The 10134-nt window shown below is 41.2% G+C and overlaps 1 non-coding gene across 1 annotated transcript; it reads left to right on the plus strand.

The window, feature by feature from the left end:
- The first annotated feature begins 9802 nt into the window (after window positions 1-9802).
- LOC112740052 (small nucleolar RNA R71) lies at window positions 9803-9906 on the plus strand. Its single transcript, XR_003170987.1, has one exon. It is a non-coding gene; the product is annotated as a small nucleolar RNA R71 (small nucleolar RNA).
- The last annotated feature ends 228 nt before the right edge of the window (window positions 9907-10134 follow it).

Raw genomic sequence — 10134 nt, forward strand, 5'->3', positions numbered from 1 at the left:
GCTAGCATAATATATAACATGATGCAACTTGTCTTTCTTTTGCCCCAATACAGCATCGATTGCAAAGTCACTTGCATCACACATAAGTTCAAAAGGTAATTCCCAATCAGGGGGTGTGATGATTGGTGCTGTAATAGTTTTCTCTTTAAAGTTTCAAAGGCAAGCTTGCAATTGTCATCAAAGATGAAAGGATTATCAATCATTAGCAAATTGCTCAATGGTTTTGCTATTTTGAAAAATCTTTGATGAACCTCCTGTAAAAACCAGCATGTCAAGAAAACTCTTACTACTTTCACATTAACAGGTATAGGAAGCTTTCAATGATTTCTATTTTTGCTTTATCAACTTCTATACCTTTGCTTGAACCTTATGCCCAAGAACTATCCCTTCAAGAACCATGAAATGGCATTTCTCCCAATTCAATACCAGATTAGTTTCTTGGCACCTTTTCAAAACAAGAGTTAAATGATGCAGGCAAGTGTTAAATGAATTGCCAAAGACAGAAAAATCATCATGAAGACTTCCAAGAATTTCTCTACCATGTCAGAAAATATAGAAAGCATACACCTTTGAAAGTTGCAGGGGCATTGCACAGTCCAAACGGCATCCTCTGTAAGCAAAGATTCTAAATGGACAGGTGAAGGAAGTCTTTTCTTGATCCTTGGGATCCACCACTATTTGATTATACCCAGAATACCTATCCAGGAAGCAATAATAGGCATGGCCAGCCAATCTTTCTAGCATCTGGTCGATGAATGGGAGAGGAAAATGATCTTTCCTTGTAGCATCATTTAGCCTTTTATAATCTATGCACATCCTCGACCCAGTCACTGTCCTGGTGGGAATTAACTCATTCTTCTCATTGGAGATGACTGTCATTCCTCCCTTCTTTGGTACAACTTGAACCGGACTCACCCATGAGCTTCAGAGATTGGAAAGATTATCCCAGCATTCCATAGCTTCATCACTTCTTTTTGAACCACCTCCTTCATAGTTAGGTTAAGCCTTCTTTGGGGTTGAACTACAGGCTTGAATCTTCCTCCAATAGAATTTTGTGCATACAGATGGCAGGGCTTATTCCCTTGATATCATTAATCGTCCATCCCAAGGCTGTCTTGTGAACTTTTAACACTTCAATCAGCTTTGTTTCTTCTTCTATGTTCAGAGAGGAGTTTATGATCACTGGCAAGGCCTCTGCTTCTCCAAAAAATACATACTTGAGATGAGGGGAAAGAGGCTTTAACTCTTATTTTGGCTTCTCCTCTGCCTTGCTTTTCAAAGGAGATCTCTACCACTTCCTCTTCTATGAACTCTTGTTCCACCTCTATTTCCTCTTCTTGTTCCTCCTAGTTGTCATCTTCCAGTAGCTCCTCCTCCACTTCTTCTATCATTTCCACTCTCATGTGCTTTTCCTTCTCTAGAGGATATTGCATGGCCTTGAAGACATTGATGATCATCTTTTCATCATGCACCCTGAGGGTCATCTCCCCTTTCTCCACATCATTGATGGTCTTGTGTTGCTAAGAAAGGCGTCCAATATGATGACTGTGTCCCTCTTCTTCCATGTCCAAGATAATAAAGCCAGCAGGGAAAATGAATTCTCCAATCTTCACTAATAAATTTTCCACAACCCCATTTGGTATCTTGAGTGATCTGTCAGCCATTTAGAGTAACATCCTGGTAGGCTTGACTTCTTCTATTGTAAGCTTCTTCATTAGTGAGAGGGGCATTAAATTGATGCTAGCTCTTAAATCACAGAGATCTTTTCCAATGTTCTCTTGCCTATAGTGCAGGATAGGATGAAGCTTCCTGGATCTTTGAGCTATGGAGGAAGACCTCTTTGGATGACAGCATGATGCGGGAAAAACTTGTCTCACAACAAATCTCCCTTCGGCAAGTGTACCGAATTTGTCGTCAAGTAAAAACTCACAATAGAGTGAGGTCGAATCCCACAGGGGTTGATTGATCAAGCAACTTTAATTAGAAGAATGTTCTAGTTGAGCGAATTCAAAATTTGGGTTGAGAGTTGCAGAAAATAAAATGGCGGGAATGTAAATAACAGAAAAGTAAATGCTAGGATTAAAGGACTGGAAGTAAATGACTGAAAATAAATTGCAGAATTGTAAATGGGAATGGGGGATTTGCTCATAAAAGTAAATGGCAGAAATTAAAGAGAATGGGTAAGATCAGAGATGGAGAGTTCATTGGGCTTAGGAGATGTTGCAATTCTCCGGATCAAGTTCATTTTCATCTCTTCCTCAATCAATGCACTCATTGATCTCCTTGGCAATCTTAAGTGATTGAATTACAATTTCTTGCAATTCAATCTCTCAAATCTTGATCAATAGCCAATTCCTTGGTCAATTGCTCATGAGAAGAGATGAAGTATGGTCACTGATTATACCACATACATTTCCCAAATCAAGTGTTGAGAGGGTTATAATCACATACCCATCCAAACCCAATTTGGTCCAGCATGAGAAAGCATTTCTAGCTTAATCTCTTCATTCTTCTTTCAAGGTTCAAAAGAGATCCAAGTTTGAATAGCTTCTCTTCCAAGATAACTACTCAATTGGATGAAGATCGAAAGCTTTCAAGTAAAATCAAGAGAAAAGATAGAAGAAGAAAAATGAAAATTAGTATTGATCCATCAAATTACAACAGAGCTCCCTAACCCAATGAAAGGGGTTTAGTTGTTCATAGCTCTTGAAAATGAAAACAAAGATGGAGAATACATCCTAAAACTAGAAAATGTAGAGAAAGTAAAATACAGAGAGTAGTTCTCTTTTTCTAGCCTCCAGAACTCCTTTTACAATTCAAAGCTACTCCTATATATACTACTCTTCTCAGCTTCTAGTTTACTCTTCAAGTCTTGGGCCTTTGGATTTTGAGTTTGAAGCAGTTCTTTTCTTCATTTGGGCTTGGCTTTACTTGCAGAGAGAAAGTGCTAAGTGGGCAGAGACTTCAGCTCAGGGCGTTAGGGGTGTTAACATTTAGTGAAAGTATAAGTTCGAGAACGTTAGTGACACTTAACATTTTCACTAACGTTCCAATGTACCCCTTTGCCTCACGGTAGAGCCCACGTTAACTATGTTAACGTGGCTTCTAACGTGGCCTTGCCAAACTTCGAGAACGTTAGTGACACTCGACATTGTCACTAACGTTCCAGTGTGCCCCTTTTTGCTTCACGTTAAAGCTCCACGTTAACTAGGTTAACGTGGCTTCTAACGTGGCCTTGCCAACCTTCGAGAACGTTAGTGACACTCAACATTGTCACTAACGTTCCAATGTGCCCCTAGATCTCACGTTAGAGTCCACGTTAACTAGGTTAACGTGGCTTCTAACGTGGCCATTCTTAGCCATCCCAACGTTAGTGACAATGTTGAGTGTCACTAACGTTGGCTCATCATTCATTCCTCATCGTTAGCTTCTACGTTAACTAAGTTAACGTGGAAGTTAACGTGGCTCCTTGGGGGGTTGTGTGGTTGCTTCCAACGTTAGTGACAATGTTGAGTGTCAGTAACGTTGGCGACAACTCTCACTTCTTACGTTAGCTCCCACGTTAACCAAGTTAACATGGGAGTTAACGTGGTGTGTTGCATCCTTAGGCCAACGTTAGTGATAATGTTGAATGTCACTAACGTTGGTTTCTCTTCCCCCTTTAACGTTAGAGGCCACGTTAACTAGGTTAACGTGGGCTCTAACGTGGCCACTCATGAGTGTTTGCCAACGTTAGTGACAATGTTAAGTGTCACTAACGTTGGTTCAACTTCCCTTTTTTCACGTTAGAGTTCACGTTAACTTAGTTAACGTGACTCTTAACGTGGGCAATGATGGCTATGAGAGTGTCATTGGCAATCACTTTTCTCATTAACCTTGCAAGTTTCCTCCCTTTCCTTGCTTCCTTTGGTCCTGAAATCAAGCAATAGAGTGCATCAAAGTTCTAGTCCAAGTTATGGGCAATGCAACATACAATTTGGCACTAAACTTATGCAAAATCCTCATGAAATAATGTAAAATGCACAATGTATGCTTGAGTCAAGGTGTAAGTGAATATCTACCCAAAACTAGCTTATTTCCTAAGGAAATACATGAAACTAACCTAAAAACAGTAAAGAAAAGGTCAGTGAAACTGGCCAAGATGCCCTAGCATCACAACACCAAACTTAAAGCTTGCTTGTCCCTAAGCAAGTACTGGAACAAGAGAATGATGAATGGAATATCCAGAGGAATGAGTCATTCTTGTGGAAGTCATGTTACTGATTTTATGGTGGTTTCATGCATAGCAACTTAGGTTCATTCCATTACTGGCTTTCAGACCTTTATCATGTCCCTAAACACTTACTTTGTTTATATCCCATGAGACTTTTATTCATTGATCCTTTTATTGTTATTTCAAGGGTTATTTGTGTTATTTAGGCTAAGTGCTCTGTAAGGGGGCAACTCTTTAAGATAAGTTTTCAGCCAACACTCCCGAACCAGTTGGTTCAAGGTGCTAGGTGTTGAAGCACCCCTAAGGACTTACTCCCTCAAGTCTCTCCCCCATACATACACACCACAGGCATATAGTTTGTTTATTTTCTTTTCTTGAGACCTTGGTGTCCAGCACCTCTTTGGGTTACTAAATGCTCTGTAGTGAGGGTTACTCTTGATAGTGGATTTTCAGCTGATAATCCCGAGTTAGTTAACCCAAGTTACCAAGTGATAAAGCACCCCTGAGAGCTTATTCATCCAAGTAGATCCCTCACACAGGAGCACCACAGACACTTGTCTCAAGGTCCAAACCATTGGTGCCTAGCCTTATTGCTTACTCTTTTTCTTTTATTTTTCACTTCCATTATTCTTTCCCTTTTCTCTTATTAGGATCTTGTCATATGCTCAGTCTCGTGGGTATATCCAAAGTCAAGTATTCAGGATAGATAGTTGTCCTCCTAACCTTGTGGTTGAACCAACTTAGCTAACTTATGACTACCCCAAAGATTCATGAATGCACTTCCACAATATGAACTCCGCTCTGGTCTTTTAAAACATAAACCTTTTCTTCTTCATTTGATTCAAAAGGAACAAGCATACAAGTAAGTTAAGTAAGGATGCAGCGACATAAAGACTAGCACACATAGACCTATTCAATACCACAAACTTAAAAGACATGATTGAAAAAGGTTTAACATAACATGGAAGCAAGTTCTATTTCATACAAGATCTTCCTTATTTTAAGACATAGAGAAAGATGGAACAAAGAAGGAACTCCACCACCTTTTACTGTTGTGGATGTCCATGCTCTTTTCCTTGCTTGTCCTCCTTGTTTCCTCTTGCATTTCCTCGCATCCGTGCCAATCTTGCTTGGTTCCAATCCTCAAGTGCCTTCCTCACTGACTCATGACTCTCTTCCACCCTTTGTCTTTCCTTTCGTGCTAATTCATCCTTCATTTCGTCATACTTGGCTATTCCTGGATGCAATACTGGCAGCTGTCCCACTAAGTAGCCGAGCTTGGCTTGAGTGTTTATATGATGTCCTGTTTGGCTCATGTAAACTCCTTCTGTGAATGCCCTTTGCTCATCCAATAGTTCTGCCTGTTCTATTTGTCTTCGATGCATCTCATGTATGTGTGCCCCTTGATGTGCTTGGATGTTGATTAGCCTCTGGGTGGATTCTTGTTGCTCGTTTTGCCTTTGTTCCATCCTGTTGAATGCTTCTCCCCATTGTTGTCCTTGGCTTAGTTGCTGTTCCATCATTTGCCTTTGCCACTCACCTTGCTGAGTCATCCATCTTGAAAGTGTTTCCTCTTGCTGCCCCATCATCTGTAGTTGAAGCTCTTTCTGTGCTCCTTGGCTTTCCAAATATTGTCTAAATAAGCCATCAATGGCCTCCTGCAATTGGTGCATGTCCAAGGTCTGTTGTGCTTGACCCTTTGAGACTTGGCCTTCCACTACTTGAGGGGCTGTCCTCTTTCTTTGCTTCCGTTGAGGCAGGGGGGATGCTGCAGCATTCATCCTTCGGACCGTTATTGGAATGCCTTCCTTTATCCAAACGGGGTCCTCATCTTCAAAAACCACCCTAGCTTTCTTGCATATTCGGTAAATAGTGCTGGGGTAACCTAATGTTCCTCTTGAGTCGCTTTTCTCTGCCATCTTTCTAATGCCTTGAGCTATGATCTCATGAACTTTGATTTCTCCTCCCTTGAGTATACAATGCACCATTGTTGCTCTCTCGAGATTCACCTCCGAGTTGTTTGCAGCTGGGAGAATAGACCTCCTCACTAGCTCGAACCACCCTTTAGCTTCAGGAGTGAGGTTTGTTCTCTTAATGAACTTTGGTTTATTTCCTGCACCCCTTTCCCAGTCAGCTCCTGGTACACAAAGGTCTCGTAAAAGCTGGTCATAATTGGGGTTGTTGTCCCATCTTGAGTGGTAACTTTCTTCTTCAAACGGTATAGACCATAGCTTCAATGCCCTCATTACACTCATGGGACCAAAATTCACCATTGTTCCTCTCACAAAGCTTGTATATGACTCATCTTTCTTATCATATCTGACTGCATTTGCATAAAATTCTCTTATGAGATTTGCATTCACCTTAGTGACCGGGTCAGTGAAGAGCTCCCATCTTCTCCTTTCTACCTTCTCTATGATTTCGGGGCATTCAGTCTTCTTAACTTGAAACCCCAGCTCATAGATGATTTCCTTATCAACCATCCACCCGTATTGCAATGCATGATGCAAACTTCTAAATCTCTTCTCATCATATGGGTGTTCTTCCATGGGTTCCTTTCCCTCCCTTCTCTTAGAACTTGAAGATGCCATGAATGATGATTAATATGTGAAGGTGGTAAGGTTGTGGAGACTTTTGGTTGTTTAGGGTTTTATGGCAATGAAGAGAGTGAGAGGAGGAACGTTTATAATCAGATAGGGGGTTTATTGTACCGAAATGAAAAGTGGTGAAGGGTGTGTGATGACAATGAAGGATGGTACGAACAAGGGTCGTTTATATAAAGAGGTTGTGAGAGAATGGAGGGTGTAGATTGATGAAGTGGTCACTTGATGGACGGTTAGGGTTATGCATGGCTAGAAGACAAGGATCATCACTTTATGATGGGGATTGCTCGGTGTTCTAAGGGTTCCATTTTTTTCAATGTTGCATGGCAACATTTTTCAATGTATTCCCTCTTTAGAACAAGTGTGTAACCCCTCCTCTTGTGGTGTCTGAACCTTCTTTGTTTGGTTGTCCAATCTATCCCTTTTTATGCTCCTTTTCCTTTCCTATAAAGATTTAAAATAAGGAAATTAATATCATAAAAAAATTCAAACTCTACGGCTAGAATACAAGGGAAGAAAGGATTTGATTGTCTATTTATGAATTCCAACTAACTAACTAACTATTGATGGGTCCTTATATGCATTTTGGTGGCACTATGGGGTGACACCAAACTTAGTTTGAAGCAATGTGATGAAAAGTTTTGTTCAAAGCTCCCAAGACTAGCATGCATCTTGGTTTGCTTTGAACACCAAACTTGTTCTTCACTATATACTGCATGATAAAGATTTCACCAAATGTTTGTCAAGTTTGGGTTGAAATTCATAAACATTGATTTATTCATTATTTTAAAATCATATAAAACATGGGTTGCCTCCCATGAAGCGCTTCTTTAGCGTCACTAGCTTGACGTTTTTCCTTCATCAGGGTGGTTGGTAGTGCTTAAAGTCCTCCCCTCTTGCTGTGGACTTGTATCCATTGGTTGGATCAATGATCTCCACATGTTCCAGGGAAAGAACTCTGTTGATAGTGAAGACTTTAGGTAACTGAGATGGTACAGTAGGGAGATTAGGGGGAATATCTGGGAAGTAAGCTGAGACAACTCTATCCCCTGGAGAGAAGTCTTCCGTAGGGATCTTCTTGTTCTTCCATTTCCTTGGTACCTTCTTCTTTGTTTCTTTTGAGGTTGCCTTCCCCTTGGTGACCTTTTTTTTCCAAGGAGTTGTGATGTTGTCTTCACATGCCTCTAGAGGTTTAGGTTCCTCCAACTTTTCCTTGAGCTGTGGCAATTGCTGTTTTCCTTGTTTATCAATTGAGGGGGTTTCAAAATGAACTTGCTGTGCTTCAGTGCTTGTCTCCTCCTTCAGTGTCTCTTTATCGTTTGTGCTTAGTTCCTTGTCCTCTTGATCTATTTCTTGTGAGAGTTTGAAGACATTGAAGCTGAGTCGTTCATCATGAATTCTCAATATTAGCTCCCCTTTCTCTACATCGATAAGTGCTCTGGCCGTAGCTAGGAATGGTCTTCCCAATATGATTGGGTGAGTGTGACTCTCTTCCATGTCCAGAATGACAAAGTCTATTGGGATAAAGTATTTCCCAACCTTTAGCAACACATTTTCCACCACTCCTATTGCTTGCTTTTGAGTTTTGTCAGCCAGTCTGATGATTACATCTGTGGGCATTATCTCATTAATCTGCAGCCTTTTCACCAGGGGTAAAGGCAGTAAGTTGATGCTGGCCCCCAAATCACATAGTGCTCTATCGAACATAGTTTTACCTATGGCACAAGGGATGTGAAAACTCCCTGGGTCTCTTCTTTTTGTAGGCAGCTCAGGTTGAATAAGGGCACTACATTCCTTGTTCATCACTATAGTCTGGCCTCCTTTGAGTGAGCTTTTCCTGGGAAGAAGTTCCTTCATATACTTGATGAATGAAGGCATTTGTTGAATTGCCTTGATGAATGGTATGTTTACATGCAGAGATGCAAACAAGTCTAGGAACCTTGAGTATATTCTCTTTCCCACAGCACCATTGAGCAGTTGAGTGAAGGGAGCATAGAGCTTCAGTAACTCTTGTTGTGAAATTTCTGGTCCTTGGTGATTTCTATCCTCCTCCTTTGTTGAGTTGTCTTCGGGTTGTTTGCAAAGTTTGCCTTGCTTGTCTTCAGTCTCTTGATCACTCGTAGTGACCATTTTGCAATCTTCCCATCTTACTTTCTTTGCTTCTCCCTTGGGGTTTTTCTTCGTGTCACTTGGAAAGCTATCGGTGGGTTTGGGAATCTTCTAAGCTAAATATCCCACCTGGAATTCCAGCTTCCTAATGGTCTCTCCCTGGTTCTTAATATTGGCTCGCACTTCCTCTTTGAACACCTTATTTTCTTGAATCTCTTGGCATATTCCTTCAAGTAGGGCTTCAATCTTAGAGAGCTTGTCATCAATTGATGGGTGATTCGGAGCAGATGTGTTATTTTGGTTTTGATAAGCATATGAAGAAGTGTTGTTGTGGGGGTGTTGAGACGTCCTCTGTGTGAATTGCTGGTGAGCTGCATTGTTGTTGGAGTTGTAACGTGTCTGGTCTTGGTTTTGATCTTGCTCACCTCCCCACCCAAAGTTTGGGTGGTTTCTCCATCCAAGGTTGTAGGTCTTGGAGTATGGATCATAGTTTTTCCTTGGTGAACTCCCAATGTAGTTGGCTTGCTCCTGACTCCCCTCTGCTTCTTCATTCACTCCTTCTTGGATTGTTGATGAAGTGGAGATTGTTGCTACTTGGTTCATCTCCATCTTCTTGGTGAGGTCAGCCAGCTGCTGGGTAATGAGCTTGTTTTGGGCCAACAGAGCATCTACATTGTTTAGCTCCATTACTCCTCTTGTGTTCCCTCTTTCGGAAGCATAGAAGTAGTCGTTCTCTGCTACTGTTTCAATAACATCTATGGCTTCCTCAATGGTCTTCTTCTTGTTCAAAGATCCTCCAGATGAATGGTCTACGGCCTTCTTTGACTCATAAGAGAGCCCTTCATAGAAAATGTGCAGCTGCACCCATTCGTTGAACATGTCAGGTGGACACCTCCTTGTTAAGTCCTTGAACCTCTCCCACGCTTCATATAGAGTCTCACCATCTTGTTGCCTGAAAGTTTGGACCTCAGCTCTCAGCCTATTGATTCGTTGAGGAGGGTAAAATCTTGCTAAGAATTTGTTCACCACGTCTTCCCAAGTTGTCAAGCTTTCCCTTGGGAAAGATTCCAGCCATTTGGCTGCCTTGTCCCTGAGTGAGAATGGAAATAAGAGCAGTCTATAGGCGTCAGGATGAACACCATTAGACTTCATTGTGTCACATATTCTCAAGAAGGTGGTTAAATGTTGATTGGGGTCTTCTTGAACACT

The sequence above is a fragment of the Arachis hypogaea genome, chromosome 13 (genome assembly GCF_003086295.3).
Source record: "Arachis hypogaea cultivar Tifrunner chromosome 13, arahy.Tifrunner.gnm2.J5K5, whole genome shotgun sequence".
In the NCBI taxonomy this organism is placed as follows: Eukaryota; Viridiplantae; Streptophyta; class Magnoliopsida; order Fabales; family Fabaceae; genus Arachis; species Arachis hypogaea.